The sequence below is a fragment of the Rhinolophus sinicus genome, linkage group LG09, assembly GCF_036562045.2.
Source record: "Rhinolophus sinicus isolate RSC01 linkage group LG09, ASM3656204v1, whole genome shotgun sequence".
NCBI lineage: Eukaryota > Metazoa > Chordata > Mammalia > Chiroptera > Rhinolophidae > Rhinolophus > Rhinolophus sinicus.
The window spans coordinates 106,628,464-106,648,608 of NC_133758.1; the positions used below are offsets into that span (position 1 = coordinate 106,628,464).

A 20,145-nucleotide genomic window follows, 5' to 3' on the forward strand; every position below is an offset into this window, starting at 1 on the left:
TCTCTGAAGAAGGAAATTCTATTACAATTTCTATATCTTCTATAATTATAATTTAGCACAACTTTTATGTCAAGTTCCCAAGCTCTTCCATGATTACTTATGAATTGAGTCCATTTGTTTTGTGTTTCACAACTTCCTATGAGAGTTTAGTGTGGCCATTTGTTAAGCATCTCTAGCAAAGGGAAAAGATACAAAGATATAGTAGAGAACAAAGAAAAGTGGCCAGGAATGACAGAAATAGCATTGAATTTTGAATCAGGAGTACTGCGTTCATTTTCTAGTTTTATAATCTTTTGAATTGCATATTGTGTATGTTCAGTGACAGTTTTATTGAACCAAATTTCTAATTTATTAAAAAGTATAACTCCAACTAATGTGCCATATTATGTAGTAGTAATCTAGTTTCCTTTCTTGTCTGAAAACGAAGATAATGTGATAACTTACAGGTTTGCTGTGAAGATTAAATAGAATAACAAATGTGAAAGGGATATTCTAATTTAAAGTATTATTATTATTAATAACAGGAGATAATTAAATCAACCAAACTCCTTATTTCAACCAATGTTCTCTCATAAAACCTTCACCCAAGACACTGACAATGTTTCACTATTTGAATCTAATAAGTTCTCCTTTCCCCATCTTCTGGTTGGAGAAGGTGTTAACAACCGGGAAACGCAGAGACTGGACAGACCAAGACAAGACAAAAAATAATGTCAGAGATTATCACTCCTGGAAGACCCAAGAGTTGAGGTTTGTGGGCACAAATGAGTAGGAACAAAATAAATGAAATATGAATTAACAAGACTCATGTTGCAAACGTAGACATATTTAGAATCATTCATTTCAATTTATATAGATCAACTGACAAACAACTTATGGTAAGACTGTCTAAATGTTGACCCATAAATCACTTTTTATTTGTCATTTATTTATTTCAACCAATCCAATTATTAAATCTATACATAGAAATTAGTAATCCTGAGTCTCTTATTTCTTCAGAATTTTAAAACTGGAAAGGTCCAGGGGTTCATTGAGAGGAGCGGTGTCCAGTGAAACTTTCTGCAATGATAGTAAAAGTGTGGCCATGGCATGAGGGAGACTGGACCAGCCTTTGCCTCAGGAGTCGATCCTGATTGGCCTAAACCAATGATGGCAATCTACGATTTAGACACAAATCTGTGACATAGTCTTGTCAATGAGACATCAAGAGTGGTCAACTGGGAAAAGAAGGGTGAGGTGGGGTTGCTTTTGAAAATGGTTTCCTTACTCTTTTTTTTTTCTTTAATTTTATTTTATTAAATTTATTGGGGTGACAATTGTTAGTAAAATTACATAGATTTCAGGTGTACAATTCTATATTACATCATCTATAAATCCCATTGTGTGTTCATCACCCAGAGTCAGTTCTCCTTCCATCACCATATATTCGATCCCCCTTACCCTCATCTCCCACCCCCCACCCCCCGCCCCCCTTTCTCTTAAGAAAGATATCATCTTCCTCTGGAGCTTGTCATCTATAAACTTGATGCCTGGAACTTCAACAGCCATATTATGACCGTGAGGAGAGCTACTCTGAGGGCCAGCCCATCCTGCTGAGGATACAGCGCAGAAAGATGGAGAGAGGCTTTAATGGCAATGTTGAGCCTCTGAACCAACCAATCCAGAGTCATCCTACTAGTACTCTTCTATTTATGTGGAATAACATAAATATCCTGCTGTTTTTTTTTTGTTTGTTTTTTGGGTTTTTTTGGCCACTTTGGGTTGGATTTTCTGTTACTTGCACCAAAAGCATTCTGATGTAACTGTCACCTCTTATGTACCAGGTAGGTACTTAACAGGCAGTATCTTTTTTTCATCCTTGCAACAACCATCCAATGAAAGTTTCATTAACTCCAGTTTTCAGATGAGAAATCTGAGACTTAAAAGAGATTGAGTTGCAAAGGTCACTTGACTAATAATACCTGGAAGTGTCAAGATTGAAACCCAGGTGTGCCTGATGCCAAACCCACACACTTGTCTTCCAGTTCCTGCCTCTCAGAACTGTGTGTCCCAATAAACATGTGAATTAGCAGATAAGTTTTAAGGTGGCCTGCTTCTTGCACTCAGCTGCATTACTTTTTACATCATCTGTAGCCTCACATGTAGAATAAAGTGATCCTCTTAGATGATCTCACCCAACGAGATTATAAATGGAAAAAGATTAGAGCTGTGATTCATTTCAATTTTTATTTCAAAAGTATTCCCTTCACACTTTTCCTGACAGCTGAGAAAGTAGACTTTGAAGGCAGAAACTCCGCCTCCCATCAGACATTCTGCAGGTTCCTCCTGGCATGCCTGATGCTCTCAGTAGCTGGCTAGGTAGGGAGTGATTGTGGCTGTTGCAGTGGCCGAATGCACCATTCTGCCCTCCTCACCAACCAACCCAGCACCTCTGCACCTTGGCCGCCACAAACACTGGGGGTAACTGTAAAAAGCCGAGGCACATCTCTGCTTCACCCAAGAATGAGGCTGTGCGTTCATGAATAATGGAGTTAATGAGTGCATCAAGCAGTGCTTTGTGGTTATTAGCCAACTCCACGGTGTGCAATTTCATAGGATGATTATATGCTAATAGGTTCATTTGCTTGCTGTGTTTTGATTCCTCAGGATGGACGCTCTCTCGTACCAGTGGAATAAAAATTTTCAAAGCTCTTCATTTAGTTGTCAGGGAGATAGCTTTTGAGGCCATGATTTATATCTGTCATTGAAGTTCAAATATATTTAGAGACTTTGAAAGCATTTAAGTGGGGAAACATAAAGAATAGGATGCTTTAAATAATATTGGTACATACTCTCCCTTGCAGGAAGTGGACTTAATCCCACCCCCCTTGAGTGGGGGCTGGCTGGACTTAGCGACTGGTATCCAGTGGCTAAGAGACTGGAAAGGAGAAAATAGTACAGTGGAGAAATCTGGCAAACACCACCTGAAACAAGTGATCAGGTTTATTACAATGAGCGATACCATGTGGATGGCATGTACTCCCCGAGATGCCCACAGGACGAACTGTGTGTGAGAACTGTGAGAGAGAAGGCCGGCAGGCGGCCCTGTGAGAAGACGACTCCAGGAGTCCAGTGGGGGTGGTCTGAACCAGCGGATGCTGAGAAAGGAAGGGTCTCGAGAGACATTCCAGGAGGTGACATGCCATCAGCCGATAGAGGAGTTCTTCAGCAGGACAGTGTCACTGACCGTGACTTCATGTAACTTACAATCATGGCTTCAGCCTCTCTCCTTGCCCTGTCACGTGCTATGCTAAATTCCTCCCGTCTAGGGGGCTACAATGTGTGTGCAGCTGTCAAATACAAACAGTTCCCCGAAAAAGAGATTAAACAGGCTTAACCTGGTAAGCTGTCCCCGTCTTCCGTTACCCACAGCCCAAGACCAAGGCTCACATTCTAAGGGACAAAATGTACTTCTCTTTTCTTTATTTCTTCCTTTTATTATTTCTCTTTTACGACTAAATTCAGGTCAATAAAGATTTATTGTCTATTCACAGCAGCTGTGCAAACAGTCAGGGATATAAGTTTAAATAAGAAAGTGTCTACAATTAAGGATCTCGTAGGTGAGGGAACAGAAATTCTGACGGCATGCAGCTAACTGTAAGACACGGCGCAATGATGTGTGTGACCCTGAACAACAGGAACAGGGAGAGGAGCTTAACTCTGCCCAGGTCGGAAGCACAGGCAGTGGGGGTATCTAACCGGGGCCTGGACAGATACACAGACTGCTGCTGGGTTGAGAGATGGTGAGAGGCATTCCAAGCCATGAGCCAAACCCACCATGGCAAAGCGCTTGGAGTGGTAGGGACTCCAGTATATTGGTCAGGACACTTAGTTTGAGGTGACAGAAACTGAACTCACACTGACTTAAACAAGAGAGACAGACAGACAGACAATATGTCAGCTCATAAAACCAAGCTTTATCTAGTTTCAAGTGGACCCAGGGACACCAATGATGCCACCAGGACTTTGTGCCACCCTCTCTCTCAGCACTCCTCTCTTCTGTGTCAGCTTCAGACTCACCTGGGCTTTTCCCCGTGGTGGCGACATGGCCCCTGGGAGGCCTAGACACACATCCTACCAACTTAGCACCACTTTCCCATTAATTCCTGCAAAACCACAGGTTGGTTCTGATTGGCCCATCTAGAGGCACCTACCCATCTCCAACCAATCGCAGTGGTGCAAGGAACCCTCTACTTCTGCCGGCCGGGCATGGGTACAGAGCCCAGTCTGAGAGGTTGGGGATGGGGTCAGCACCCAAGCCACACAGGCTGAAAGCAGAGGAACAGAGTTTATAGCAAAGGGGACAAGGCTGCTATATCCACAAGAAAAAAGAACACATGCTGGGTAGGAAACAATTGTCACTACAACTAGTGGGGATAGCAGGAGTGGAGAGGTGGTGGGAGGGAAGGATCCGGACAAAACAAGGACCATATATCATGGGCTCCTTCTATGATATGCAAAGGAATGTGGATTTTCTTTTTCAGGCTACTGGTTCTCAACTATTTTCTCCCACAACATAAATGATGAATGACACCGCCTGCAGGCATATCCGGGAGTTATTCACGAATTTTCCAAGCATTAGCTCTAATTCCACCCTTATTCTCCCACACTAGACAGCAATGATACAGTGAACCTTGCTCTAATTGGTTTTTAAAGAGTAAACCAAAAAGAGAATAAATTATTCAGACTCCTGCTCTCTAATTACCAGTAGTAATAAATTACTTTGATTCAACAATGCGTCCCATTGCCTCAGTTGAGCACAGATTATAGGCAATGGGGAACCACTGAAGGTTTTTAAATGCAGACTGGTCTGGGTGAGGAGATTCTAAAGGCAGAGAGGCCAGTTGGGAGGGTGTTATGGTCGAAAGGTGAGAGGTGCCAAGGGCTTGAGCCAAACTAATAGCTGGAGAGAAGGGAAAAGGAGAAACGAATTACAGAGCTACTGCACAGGATATAACTACTCACTGAATGAAGAACAACAGCCATGCTTCAGCTTTAGCTGACAACTTCTGAATCATGCATTCTCACCTCCTCTTCCCATTAACTCTTGCACTTGCCAACCAGCTACAACAATACACACTGAAGAAAAGTAAAGGCTAGGAGACGGATGCCGGGATTCCAGCCCAAGCAATGATCTTACTCTCAGGTTCAAAGGAGTGTTTCTTCATAACTGCTTATTCATTGTGCTTTAAAATATAATAAAATAATGCATAATAATCATTGTTGGTGGTTTTCATGTGATTATTAATGATTGTGGGGGCATTGGTAATAATACCTACAATTGTAACTGTTAATTACTGTAAAATTATTATTACTAATAACTTGTTCAAAATAGTGCCTTCGGTTTTAGAGCACCCTACCCCTTTATGCTTTCATTTAGTTCCATTTATTTTATTTTCACAATACTTCTGAAATAGGTAGTATTGATCGCATTTCACAAACTTGATCACACTGAGGGACTTGCCCAAAAGCAGAACAACAGATCCATAGGCAGGGCTGAAGCTCCAGATTTCTGACCCCTAAGCCCGTGAGGTTTGCACTGCATTTCGGTACTCATTGTTTGCAGTGAAAAATAACACATACTGTGTTCCCAGTGTGAGGACCGCATCCTCAGCCAGCTTTCAGATTTTCAACTACTCACATTTTCCCAAGGACACAAATTTAAATAGGGAGGGATGAGAAGGTGTAGGAAGTTTGGGGGAAGCAGAAAACACTCCCGAAGCAACTTGGTTGGTTAAATCAGGACGTTCTCCATGGGGTTGCTATTGGCATTTGGTGGCAAAACAATTTCTCCTTGTGTTGGACCCCTTTTGTATTTCAGGATGTTAAAATCTTCCCCGGGCCCCCACCTCCAGGCACCGTAACAACCAAAATTCCTACACACATTCTCTATCGCCCTCTGTGGGACTGGGGGTATATTTCAGGCAGAGTCTGGGCATGAGAGGGTTTTGAGCCCCTGAGACTTCAGAGAAGGCAAAGCTAAAGCTGATGGCATCAAAAAAAGTTAAGCCATTATATTTCTTAGTGACAGGCCCCAAACTCTCTGACCACTACTTCCTCTCGCTGGAACTTGCGAGAGGAGTTTCAGCCTAACCATAAAAATAACTATTTATCTTGACTTCAAGCCTCCATCAAATGACACTGTTCCAAGAAGCCTTGCTGAACCCAGCTGCTGGCAAAATGAGTCTCTTCTCCCCAACCCCCAAATTTCTAGAGCATTTTGCCCCTCAGTGCCGTCTGCCCTAGATCTCATGCTATGAATCACACATCTCTTTAGTCATATCAGTACTGCCAACAGAAACACAATGTAAGCTACATATCTGATTTTTCACAGCCACATTTAAGAAAGTAAAAAGAAATAGGTGAATTAATAATACATTTTATCCAACCTAATAAATCCAAAATAATGTTTTAACATGTAATCAGTATTAAAATTATTAATGAGACAGCTTATTTTTTTGTATATATTAAGTCTTAGACAGCAGTGTGTAATTTGCTTGTATAGCACATCTCACTTTAGAAGCTAAATTTTCAATGGAAATATTTTATTGCATTTAGATTTCATAAAATGTACTATTGAAAATGTAGGTTCATGCTCAAGTTGTTCCAGATGTAATTCTTAATGTAAAACATTAGTGTTCCAATAACTGAATTGATCTCAGTTTGAAAGTTTATATTTGAATTTGTTAAAATTAAATACAGTTAAAAATTCAGTTCTTCGGTGGCATTAACCACATATAGCAAATGGCTACCATACTGGCACAGTTGTCTATACTTTTAGATTATAAACTCCTTCACGGGCTTACAAGGCCTTACCCATCCCTATATGCCCAGCACCCAGGTCACTGCCTCACACATAGTATTACTCAATAAATGTTCGTTGAATAAATGAATGAATGAATCGCTCATGAATCGCTCTTCCGGGGAGTTTTACGAATTCTTCCTGGGATAGGAGAATCTATTCCAAGTTAATTATCCTATAGCTGCAAAAATCTACTTACACAAAGATGTCCATCACAGCATTGCTTATGTTACATTTGCACAAACACTGGAAACACTTCAGCTTCCAAATATCAACAAATGGTTGACTAAATTATGGCACATCACGAAGTGACACTTAAAATGTTTCGATGCTCACAAAAGCTTAAACATAGGGACATGTTATAATGTTCAGTTATAAGGTTAAATTTTAGAACACATTACTATGTGACTAAAGAGAAGTTGAATATATTCATAGGGAAATCAATCAAATTTTAACAATATGAAAAGAAAGAACAGTGGGTGATATTTTCCCCTTTTCCCTTTTCTATGAGTATGTATCACTTTTATAATAGAAACCTATTGTTTAAAAACTTCCTTTAAACAAACAAACAGACACAGCTCATGTCCTTGGGCAATGAAGCCCAAGAAAGGGAAAAGCTTCTCTTATTTCCTGTCTAGAAAATGAGCTTCTACTTGCAATCAAGGAGATAACCTTTTTCTCTGAGTTGTCGATCTCAACTACTAAGTGGGACAAGAACCATCATCACCGCCCTTGGGAAGGACGTGGCGACTGCTTAGCGACAGTGTGACTGGATGCCCAAGGTCACACAGCTCTGCAGAACTGAATCCAGGCAAAAAACACAGCATGACTGTCACCCCCGAGCTGCTCTTATCCCCCAAGTGCTCTGGCTGGCTTCCAGCAGACCCACTTCACACGGGACCATCAGCACGGGTTGCCTTACACACTTGGATGATCACCACCCCACTGTGGGAGATGCTATTCACACCATTCTAAGAGTCACCCACATTAAGATCCCAAAATAAGAAATGTCCTTGCAGCAAGCCAGAGGCTGGCGAAGACAGCTCCCAAACCCTCCCAGGCTCCCCTCTGGCCTTTTCTAAGAAATAGAGCATCTTTTTCAGTAGGATTTCCCAAGAATACTCCGAGGCTTAAATGCACAAGGAACCCTGCCAAGATGACAAAATATGACACCTTGCTGAAGGGCATCCAGTGGGACAGGTGGAACCATTCAAACTCACCTAAGGGGTTAAGCACAGTTCAGCGATTAATCTCTTGGATTCTGGAGATAGACTGCAGGGGTTCAAAACCCAACTCCCTCACTTGAGAGCTAAGTGATCTTAGACAAGGTATTTAACTATATTTCAGTAGTCCCACGAGCAAAATAGTAGCATATATCCCAAAAGACTATTGTAAACATTAAATGAGTGGCTGTATGTAAAGCATTTAGCATGGGGCCAGGCCCTTAGTAAGAACCACGAAAGGGTGAGGGCCTGATTCATTAACAAACACTGGTTGACCGCCTCCTAGCGGCAGGGGACAAACATGTCGGGTCCACCAGCATGGGCCAAGCGCTGTGCAGAGCTTTACATACTGTGCTATTTTAAATCCTCACAACAGCCATGAAGTGCAACTATGAGTATTTCTGTTCTATATATGAGGAAACCAATACTGGGAGAGGTTAAGCATCTTGCCTGGGTCACATATGTCAGAGTCCCCCTTCAAACCCAGGTCACTCGGGGTCCAAAACCAAATTGTCTTCCCAGAGGAGGTCCAGATTTAGGTGAAACATATTTAGGAGAAATAAGTATGTTTCTTTGTCACTCCCACTTGCTTAGAAGGTTTACTTACTCTGTTAGTAAGTGTGCTTTCCCTTTGCTGTGGGGTTCTGTTCTTTGTGTAGGTCATTCACGTGAGGTTTCCTCCTCTTTCTCCTGACTTATTCTCACCCAGGGATGAGATGGGGTTCAAGAGCAACAGACCTAAGGCTTGGCTGAAGTAATGACACAGAGGCGATAGGAAAGATTAGCTAATCCTCTATCTGACGAGTGGGAAAGATGCCTCGTCCAGCCTTGGACTCCTCTTCCTGTCCCTCTCCCTCCCGTCACCTACCACCACCACCACCAGGATCTGCATGACAATATCAGCAATATCACATTTCATTTTGCATGGTCTTGGGCCATTTCCTAAGCATTTTCATGCACAATTATCTCTTTTGACCTCACAATAGTCCCGATGGGTGGAAAGGGAAAATACTTCTCTCTTGTTCCCATGATAAAACTGAGGTGCCAAGAGGTTCACAACTTGCCTGACATATGGCTACAGAGCTGGTCAGGTCACTTGCCATCTATTCACTGCTTCCTCCAAAGCACGGAAGGTTCTGAAGCCTTTTTCAAATCACAAATCCTCATGGGAATCTGCTGAAAGTTTCATATTCCCTGCAACAGACACATGTAACCCTAGGCCCTCGTTTCAGACATTCTCAAATCCCCCAAAGTCATTCATGAGCACCTGGCCCCAGGTTCAATGCCTGCCCTCATTGCCTGTCTATATTCACCCAAGGAAGAAACAGTGCAGGTCTGGAGACACAGAGAGATGCAGAGGCCTTGGTCAAGACAGAATCCTCAAGAAAAACATCCTCAACATTACTGTGCTTTAGTCAGTGTGGAACAAGGAAGTGAGGGATTTGCCTACACCTGCAAAGAACGCTTGGTCACTGTAAGTTTCAGAAATGCCTTAATGAAGCAAACACCCAGTGAGCACAGGGCTTAAATTGACCAGAGCAGAAAAGCTAGTAGTTGACCCCATGATTTCTTTGATGTTTGATTGGGATAAATATGGTCACTTTGGAAGTCCCCTTTGAGTCTAGGCTTGAGAAAGTCCTTAGCTCCCTGCCAGGTACTGGAGCTATAAATTCTACAGGGACAGAAACCATGCCTGTTTCATTTCCGCTATATACCTGGTACCCAGTACAATGCCTGGCACATAATAGGAGCTCAACAAATGATTGCTGTAAATGAGTGAACCCTCAGGAGTCCCCAAGTCCATGCCTGACCCAATTTCCCTACTTTAAAAGAATTGCTCTTTTCTAAACCATCTCCTCCCTCGTGGCATATCTGACCACATTCCCTGATTAGACTTCCTTTGTGACGTGGACGTGGTTTGGAGGTGTTTCTGCCAGGTGACCGCTGCTATTCAGTGATGAATGAAGGGTCAGAGGGGAGTATTTTGGGATCGTGTGAAATAAAAAGCACTACTATAAACGGAAATTGTTGCCCTATGAACATGATTTATTATGCACGGAGAGGAAGATGTGTAAAATAGTGAAGTACAAGGTAAAGCAGCTCAGTTTCGCTTCTACATTTTTTTCTAGGAACTTTGAAAATTAGCACTTGTGCATTCCACATGATATCTAAAATGAGGTTAATTTAACAATATGTCTAAGTAGGGAATATAAAGACTTTTAAAGAAACCCTCCCCCCAAAAAAGATTCATGTGTTTATTTTCATTGTTTAAAATATTCACAAATGTATAACATCCTAAAAATAGTTCTCACTCCCACCCATAATCAATAGTTATTTTCTAAGCAATAACTCTTCCTTCAAACCAAATAGTCTCTATAAACACAATAGTGTTTATTAATTATCACACAAGCAAAGTCCCAAAACCAGCTATTTGTAAGTGGGAACCAGCCCCACCTTAACTACAGAATAGAGAACTCGAAAAAACACTTACCAACTGTTCCCGTGAGATGCTCCAATACCTTCCACTCCATAGATATTTATTTATTAGCCAGGACAAATTTCTTAGCATATATATGGAGCAGATTGTCTCTTGCATCTCTACCCAATCTCTTGCATTCTGTGATTTCTTGTTGGTAACATAAAATTGGCCCTGGTGGGAATATTTACACTATAGAAATTGGCAAATGCCAACGTCCATCAACAGCTGAATGGATAAGCAAACCATGGTAGAGCCACGTGATAGAATACTACTCAGCAATTAAAAAGAATAATCTAATGACACATGCAACAACATGGATGACTCTTAAAATAGTTATATTAAGAGAAAGTGCCAGGATTTTTTTTAAAAGGATACATACTATAGGATTCCATTTATATAAAAATCTAGAAAATGCAAACTAATCTATACAATCTATAGTGACAGAAAGCAAATCAGTGGTCGCCAGTGGATGTATTGGGGATACTATGGAAAGGGCTAGAAAGAAGAATGACAAAAGGGCCCAAGGATTCTCTGAGAGTGACGGGTATGTTCACTGTCTTTATTACAGTAATGGCTTCATAGGTGATAAAGTGTCAAAACTCATCCATTTGAATATTTGAACATGTGCAGGTTTTTCCTATATCAGTGATATCTTAAAGCTATTTGTAAATATGTTCCTCTCTGTTTATTGCTGTGATAGCATTTATTTTAGTTATAGTCTAATATTATATACACTAAGTAATATTTTAAGAAGGAAAACAAATACTACTGTACCATAGTCATTATTGATTCAGTTTTATATTTCTTCCACTGAACTCTAAGTTCCTTGAGGGCAAGAACCTCATGAAGTCTTTCCTGGGCACATGTTTTCAACTCTCTTTACCCCCAACAACTCTCCCCAGGAACAATTTATGACCCATTCTCTGTGCTCCAGGGTCCAGATAGGCAGACGAGCAGAGCGTGGAAAGTACAAAGCTCTGGGGGTCAAACAGATTCAAGTTGACTCTTGGCTCCGCTGCTTCTCAGGTGTGTGCCCGTGGGCAAGTCACTCAATTTTTCTGAACCTTGCTTTGCTAATATACAAAAGAGGGATGATATTGAGGCCTGCCAGGAGCAGAACAAAAAGTGACTAAATCACTCCCGTGAGTAGTATGTCAGCAAAAAAACACAGAAACCACCAGCATAGGCACTATGTGACTTTAATGAAGGGACAGGCTACTTCGAAAAAAAGAAGAAGAGTCCATTCAAAGCTGTCAGAAATAAGCACCATCACCTTCAATCTAAGGGGTTCAGTGCTGACTGGAAATGCCGGGAGAAGCCCCACTGAAATGGGTAACTCAGGACCCTTCCTGCAATGTCGTTTGTTAATAGTCAAGGTGCTCTTTGAGCCAGTGTTTCCACTTCTATTAATCTACCCTAAGGACGCAGCATAAAATACAGCAATATCTAGATGCCTGGAGATTTTTATCAGCATTCTTTTAAAGAGTGAAAGACTAGAAACAACCTAAATGTCCAACACACACACACACACACACACACACACACACACACACCATGCGGCAACATGCAAATATGCTTAAGATAAAATGTTCAGGAAAAAGATTAGGATACAAGTATAAAAGTAAGGTATAGATATAAAGGTTTCAGAAAAGATGCCAAAATGATGGTAGGGATTACAGTTAGGATTTTTTTTTTAATTTTACCATTTTTCAAATGTTCTACAAGGTAAGTATATTCGTTTTATAACAAAACTCCAATTTGAAGAAGGTGAAGAAAGGATGACTGGTGACTAAGAAACTCAGGCACTGTCCCCAAGTCAGTTGATCCAGAAGGTGGTGAAAACATGTCAGCCATTGAAATAGTAAGTAAAAATAGTCAGTGCCTAACAGGCTTTTGAAAACTTCCTCATATCACGTTCCCAAAAGAAAACATGCAATTTGCCGACATTCTGTTGAATTGGCTTTTGGAGAAAGACAACATAAGGGACATTTGGTGATACTTCAGTTATCTTAAATAGTGTGGACATATGGCATCTTGCAGGGTGGGAGAGCTCAGTCTGTGATCATTGCGAAACTCTAGACACCAGCTCCAGATAAATCCTCTAAGAGGGGAGAGAAGTCTGTATGTGTAACTATGGTCAGGAAAGGCCTTAATGGTCATTAGAAAAATGCTGCCCTGAGGCAGCCACACACTGGAAGGGAATGTGGACGTGCGAGAGAAAAGAAGGGAGGGAACAGGAGGCCAGAGGGCAGCTTGCGGTGCCTGCTGGACTCAGCGTATCCAAAGAAGCCTTTAAAAAATACCGCTGCCAGGCCGTGCCCCAGGGATGCTGGTTTAATCACTGTGAGTATACGGTGCAGCCTGGACTAAGAACCACTGAAATAGAAAGTAGATAATAAATCTGAAGAGAACAAAGACCACTAAGTGTTGTCAACAGCAAGGTTTTTCAACCAGGAGAAGAAGAAATTACAGCACGGAGGGAAATCACTTCTAGTTGCTGGGGATACCACTGACGTTCAGGGTATTAGAAAAGGGACATAAGTTTAGAATTTGTTTGGTCTCCTTTCTCTTAGATGGAGGTCTCTCTCTCTCTCTCTCTCTCTCTCTCTCTCTCTCTCTCTCTCTCTCACACACACACACACACACACACACACACACACACACACACACCTCAAAGAGTTGGACTTGAGCAGAATAACAGAATTCCTGGTGATAGCTATTAATTTCAAAAACTACAATTAATATATATTAAGGACTATGCTAAATGCTTTGAAACCTTTCTTGAAATGATTATAGACAGACAATAAGCTGCAAAAATAGTACAGAGAATTCCCACATACCCAGCTTCCCCCACTGATAACATCTTGCACACCTACAGTACGTTAGCAAAATTCCCACAGAGTCAAACATAAGGTCACATTATCATGAGGTTAAAAACGTAACTGGGGCCCCCACTGAAAAGGAGAGCGACCAATCACCAATGTAGATAAACCTAGATTTGCATTATTGAAAGGCACAGTTGTAGAGGATTTTGCTTTATTTTTATTTAGGGTACCTTCATTTTGCTGCAAAAAAAAAAAAAAAAAAAAATACGGTAAAGTCATTCATCACCAAAAGTTTCTAGGGGATAACATATGGTGCCTTTGAGCTATTTCCCAGTGTAGGCCAATCTGTCCCTTTACTCCACATCCACCATTATGGCTTAGCCCCAGGCCTGGTGCTGGGCAGAAGGAGGACAGAATATGCAAGAGAAGGAGAAAGCCAGAGGGCCAGCTTTTCTGACTAGGAGATTATAGGGAGGAGGGACACTGGGGCAGAAGGGGGGAGGGGGTGAAGCCTGTGTGTCCTCTTCTCTCTCTGCAGGAACAGCTGCCCATAAACTGGAGGGTCTACATCCAAGTAACCTCAGTGGCCAGTAGAGTCAGGGAGACGGAGGATAGGCTTTAGCTTTCCCAATTGTCTCTTGGGCTCTGTGTGATTTGGAGAGGCCTAGAATGTTCCCACAAGCTCCTGAGGCCAAACCTCAGAAATCACCTGGGATTGTGACTGAGGAGTTGGCCAGTGAGGTTGACAAGGGGACAAAGTAGCCAAGGGCTAAAGGCTGGACCACCTGAGCTAGAACCATATGAGAAACACAACCAGACCTCAGTGGGATCCAACGTACTGCGGGAGGGGCTTGGGGGTGGGGAGGACTACCTTCCTTTAGAGATTCCCAACACACTGCAGGTGTCTGCGTGGCCTAGGACAGAATTTCCTGGGCCTAATCAGGAAGCGTGGGGAGGCTGAGCCACACTTCACACTGGCAGGGAGAGGCCAGTGCCGGCTCCCAGGCCCTTGTCCCCTGCTTGACAGTACTGACGCTCCCCATTCCTCCCTGTGGGATTATTCCAGGATGAATCACTTACACTTTGTAAAATATGCTGCTGGGAGTTATTCTGAGGGATGTATAGTGAGGGGTGCAGGACGCCTCAGATGAGCTCCACTCCTGTGGGTGGAAACCTGGATTCCCCAACAGCCCAGCGAGGATGTGTTTGGTTTGAAGAAGGATGTGCTCTGCAGGGGAAGTTCGTCCTGGAGACAGCTCTCCTGGCTGGGAACCCAGGAAGGTGTCCATAAGCAAACCATCTGTACAGTGCTCAGTATTTCTGAGCATTTCCTTTGGACATAGAAACAGTCGTATTTTGGGTATGACCTAAAATTATCCTCTCTTATGTTGTACTTTCTTTAGTAAATCCCAATGCTTCAGCAATAAAAGTACAAGATACTAAAGCAAACTGTGGCCTGCTCCATGTTTACCCCATCAGTAGAGCCCACGGGGAAGACACATTAAATACAAAATATAAACTCAAAGAGAGAGACTGGCCCAGGAGATCTAGGCCAGTGGCCTTCAAGCTGTGCTCACAGCACAGAACTGGCCATGGTGGGCCAGCAAATGGTCACAGCATGGCAGGGAACTGTGTTAGCCTGGGTCCTTTGAGAAGCAGATGGCAAGACAGGATTAAACACGCAAGAAATTTATCAAGGGGAACATCAGTAAGAGAAAATGGGAAAGAAGCCAGGAAGGCTGGGAGAGCCAGGATGTAAATCTGACTCCCAATAAAGGAGAGAAGGAAGGAAGGTTGGGTATAAGTATCTTAGACCACAGCGGAGTTCTAACAAAAGTTCAGCAAGGCCTTCAGGGAGTCCTTGAGCCAATGTCACCATCAGAGGAGTCCCATGTCTCCCAGAATAGCTAGTCTTAGCTTCCCTGACACTCTCAGTCATTGGCTCAGAATATCCTTGGGAAACACAGCCTCAGCCACCACGCAGACAAATTTCCTCGCAAGGGGTTGGGGTCACGGGTCAAGTACACTCTCTGTGGTCGAAGACGTGACAGCTGCCTCGACATGACCACGACGGAGACAGTGTTTCCCGAAACACTGTGAAAGGCCCAGGAATGCATGAGGAATGGTACCCGTATCATGTACGTTTTGTCAATTTCCAGCACTGGAAAACGTGTTCATGAAACTTACAAAGAGAAGCCTAAATATTTCCCTTCTGGGAAAGCCAACATCGCAACAGAAATTCCTCTGAGTTAAAAAAAAACCCTCATAATTCATTCTCTCATTTGAGGAAGACTCTAGTGGTGTGGACAAATAAAGATTAGAGGGGGAAAACATCACCTTCAGGGAGGCAGCACAAAGTCAGGGAAGTAGGTGTCCCCAGAGTTCCTAGTGGGTGCGCAACATACGGTGATACAGAAAGATGTGTGATCAGACTTCCCATGAACCAACTGGGAATTTTAACCTATGACTCATGCTGGGGTGGGGTCCAGAGCTGCAGGGGATACCACCCCACACCATGCCATGCCATATCCTCAGCCAGATTGCATATTTCCTGAAAATAATCAAGTCAGAAACTGGCTTCTTGGCTGCAGCCCCCGGTGGAAAAATGACTGCCAAAAGCCAAAATGAGGCTGAGTTCAACGATTTAATTCTTCATGGAAAACACAATCCATTAAATGGGATCTGACAAGGCCTTAATCTCATCCATAGCCAAGGATGTTGGCTCAGTGCAGTTCTGCTCTCTGCAACATATTCTTAGTGAGCTATGTATAGAATCAGGAACGCTTTTGCCAAAGCCCAAATAAGTCCATTCTACGCGGGAAGAGAGCTCATCAAGTCCCACAGTGATTCTCTAGGGCGTGAGTGTGCTCTTCTTCCAAATGCAAAATTATCAGACCTGGCAACTCAACCTAGGCTGAATCGTATAAATCCAGGGAAGTAACCGAGATGGCCAATGCACTGGATGGCTTCATAATTCCCACTGCTGTCCAAGGAGGCCAGGCCCGTGGCCAGCCTTGCTCACAAGGCACCCACAAGGCTAATATTTGCAGCCTGGGGCTCATGACACAACTCAGACACAGAAGAAGGGGGCCAGGCATGGAGGAGCAGTCCACTCCTCCACAGGGTTTTGAAAACAGAGAGAAGGAATGAAGGGCTGTCACATCCATTTGCCCTCTTAATCCTAGCAACAGTCCCCAACGCTTGTGTTGCTATTTCACTGTCTCCATTTGTAAAATGAGGAAACTGAGACTCAAAACCATGACTCAAATCACATACCGTGCTTCCCCCAAAATAAGACCTAGCCGGACCATCAACTCTCATGTGTCTTTTGGAGCAAAATTAATATAAGACCCAGTATTACATTATAGTATAGTATAGTATAGTATAGTATAGTATAGTATAGTATAGTATAGTATAGTATACCCGGTCTTATATTATGTAAGACCCAGTCTTATTATATTACATAAGACTGGGTCTTATATTATATTAAAATAAGACCAGGTCTTATATTAATTTTTGCTCCAAAAGACACATTAGAGCTAATGGTCTGGCTAGGTCTTATTTTTGGGGAAACACGGTAGTTTGGAGAAGTGTTTGCAAACTCATACCTGTGGTATTCCACAGCCCATGGCTCAATACGCAGGGTGATTCCCCAGACCATCAGATCACGTGGTAGCTTGTAGAAATGCAGATTCACAGGCTGCAATCCAGACCCACTGAATCTAGGTCTGTGTTAAATAGGATCCCCCAAGGAACTCATTGGACGTAAAGCTTAAGAAGCACTGCCTTACGGGGTTCCTATCCCAAAAGGGTGGGTGTACTAAAAATGCAAGTTTAGCCTAGAAAAAGGATTTAGTGTAACAAAACAGGGTCAGTCTCATAGGAGAAGCATCAAATTATGTACATACATCCGAATTGCACAGGCAAAATATTAGAACCAATCACGCAATTTTATTTCACCAACAGCAAAGCCAGAAGCATGAAAGCCATGGTGATGTGATGGTAGTAGAACATGGTGGAGAGACCACAGCTTTGGACCCAGGGGGACTGGGTTGAAATTTCCAACTCTGCCACCTGTACCAGTGGTATAACATTACTCACCTTGCCAGGGTTTGGGGAGAGTAAAGGAGCAATTGAATGGACAGTTCCTGGACACAACAGATGCTCGATAAACACTGGTTTCCCCGACATCCAATGCAATCTGGGCTGGGTCTCACCTTTGCAAATGGTGCACCATGGAGGCTGAGGAGAGAAAAGGCTCTCAGCAGCCGGCTCTTTCCTGTTCTCTTGGGTCCTCTAGAGTCTGGTCCTGAGATTCCTGTCACTGATCTGACTGACGGGACTTACTCTCGCTTCCTTAAGTTCCAGCGTCAGTTTACTGTCATCTCTTTTAAGAAAAACTGTGGAAGGAGAACTGACTCTGGGTAGTAAGCACACAATGTGATATATAGATGATTTATTATAGAATTGGACACTTGGAACCTATATAACTTTACTAACCAGTGTCACCCCAATAGACAACTTTAATCAAAGAAAGAAAGGAAGGGGCCGGCCCGGTGGCTCAGGCGGTTAGAGCTCCATGCTCCTAACTCCGAAGGCTGCCGGTTCGATTCCCACATGGGCCAGTGGGCTCTCAACCACAAGGTTGCCAGTTCAATTCCTCGAGTCCCGCAAGGGATGGTGGGCAGCGCCCCCTGCAACTAAAATTGAACACGGCACCTTGAGCTGAGCTGCCGCTGAGCTCCCAGAAGGCTCAGTTGGTTGGAGCGTGTCCTCTCAACCACAAGGTTGCCAGTTCAATTCCTCGAGTCCCGCAAGGGATGGTGGGCTGTGCCCCCTGCAACTAGCAACGGCAACTGGACCTGGAGCTGAGCTGCGCCCTCCACAACTAAGACTGAAAGAACAACAACTTGAAGCTGAACAGAACCCTCCACAACTAAGATCGAAAGGACAACAATTTGACCATTGTTCCCCAATAAAGTCCTGTTCCCCTTCCCCAATAAAATCTTTAGAAAGAAAGAAAGAAAGAAAGAAAGAAAGAAAGAAAGAAAGAAAGAAAGAAAGAAAGAAAGAAAGAAAGAAAGAAAGAAAGAAAGAAAGAAAGAAAGAAAGAAAGAAAGAAAAAGAAAGGAAGACCTGAGCGGAACAGCAGGTTCAAAGGGACATGTCATGAGGGATGAGGAAAACAGGCACCTGAGGGCATTTCCCAGGAGTGTCTACTTTCCAGACACAGAAGCCTCTTTATCTACTTATAGTTCCCACTTTCTTCTTTGCAAAAGTCTCAGGTTTTGAAAGCAGACTTTTCATGCCAGAGGCTTAGTGAGCTTTCAGAGCCCAGTGTCTGCACCTGGAGGGAGCCACAAAGCCCAAGTCTGATCCTATTTCCTCTGTGTGCATATACATTCAAAGGCAGACAGGGTTTCCAGTGAGTGTTGGGCAGAAACAGGAAATTAGTACTTACTGAGCATATCCTGGCTGCCAGACACTGACTTGTCTCTTTCACATGTATTACCTCCTTTAAATCTCCCCCAACAACCCTGGAAAGTGAGTATCTTTATCTCTATAGCAAAGAAGGAAAAACTTAGGCCAAATTAGATAAGTGACCTGCTCAAATTAACACAGCAAACTATTTTAGAGTTCAACGGGATATTAAATATCTAGCCCAGTGGTCCTCCAAGTGTGGTCGCTGGACCAGCAGCATAAGCTACTGAAGCTTGTTCAAGAGGCACATCCTTGGACCCCACCCTGACATGGACGTGAGCCCAACAGTCTGTCCTCACAGACCACCCGGTGTCTGTGACACACGCTTCACTGTGAGAACCACTGTTCTACTCCAACCCTCACATGTGACAGTTAAGAAAATGAAGGTTCAAAGCGATGAAGCAATCTATCAGTAGTGACAGAATTGAAACTAAATTCCAGTACACCCACTTGCCAAAGTCCAATTTTCCTACCTGGGTAACTTAGAATATCCCTCTTCTGAGAATCGCAGCTTCACAGACTGTACTTCTCTCTATTGGACTGTTGTTGTTGTTTTTTTTAATCTCACAGTATAGTAACCAAACCCATACCAGGAGTAACAAAGGCATTTGCCTTGCAATTCTTGTTCCCCCAGGCATCAGTCACATTACATAAAGAAACCCAAGCTCCTATTCATCACTGCTCTTCAGAACTCATGTATAATTCCGTCTACACAAAGAACCTTCACACAGTGAAAGGGCTTTTTACTGAGTGGTTACACACACCAACTGGATGCAAAAGAGAGCACATTTTTCAAATATATTTCATGGACTCCACGAGTTGTCTGAATTGTTTATAGGGAAAGAAAAACAAGGTTTGTATGTTCTACTAGCCCTGTGGAGAGTATGGAAGCATTATACAATGAAAAGAAAGGCAAAAGAAGTCAAATTAGGGTAACAGGGAGAAAGGAGAGAAAGGCAGGCTAGCAAAATCATTAAATCTTAACTTCTGATACCAGTACTCCCATGTATTTCAAAAGTGAGTTTGAAAAAGCCATTCAAAAAAAAAAAAAAGAATCACTTTTATACACCTCATCCATATCCAGATTGATTTTTATTTAATACAGGTAAGAAGGTAAGAGACAGAGTCCGGATGAAAGAGGAGTACAGTACAGAAAGACAAAGAAAGAGGCCTTTGCAGGAAGGTGCGCAACTAAACAGTAAACGAGAACGGAGTAAACACCACCTGGGACATCACACAAGAAGGTCCTCGCTTCCTTTCAGGAGGCAGCAGCTCTCACATCTCTTACAACTAGAA

General features: G+C 42.8%; 1 protein-coding gene across 10 annotated transcripts in view; it reads right to left on the reverse strand.

Moving 5' to 3' along the window:
* Nucleotides 1-20,145, reverse strand: part of PDE1C (phosphodiesterase 1C) — a 485,518-nt gene that overhangs the window by 307,597 nt on the left and 157,776 nt on the right. The window lies entirely within an intron of this gene.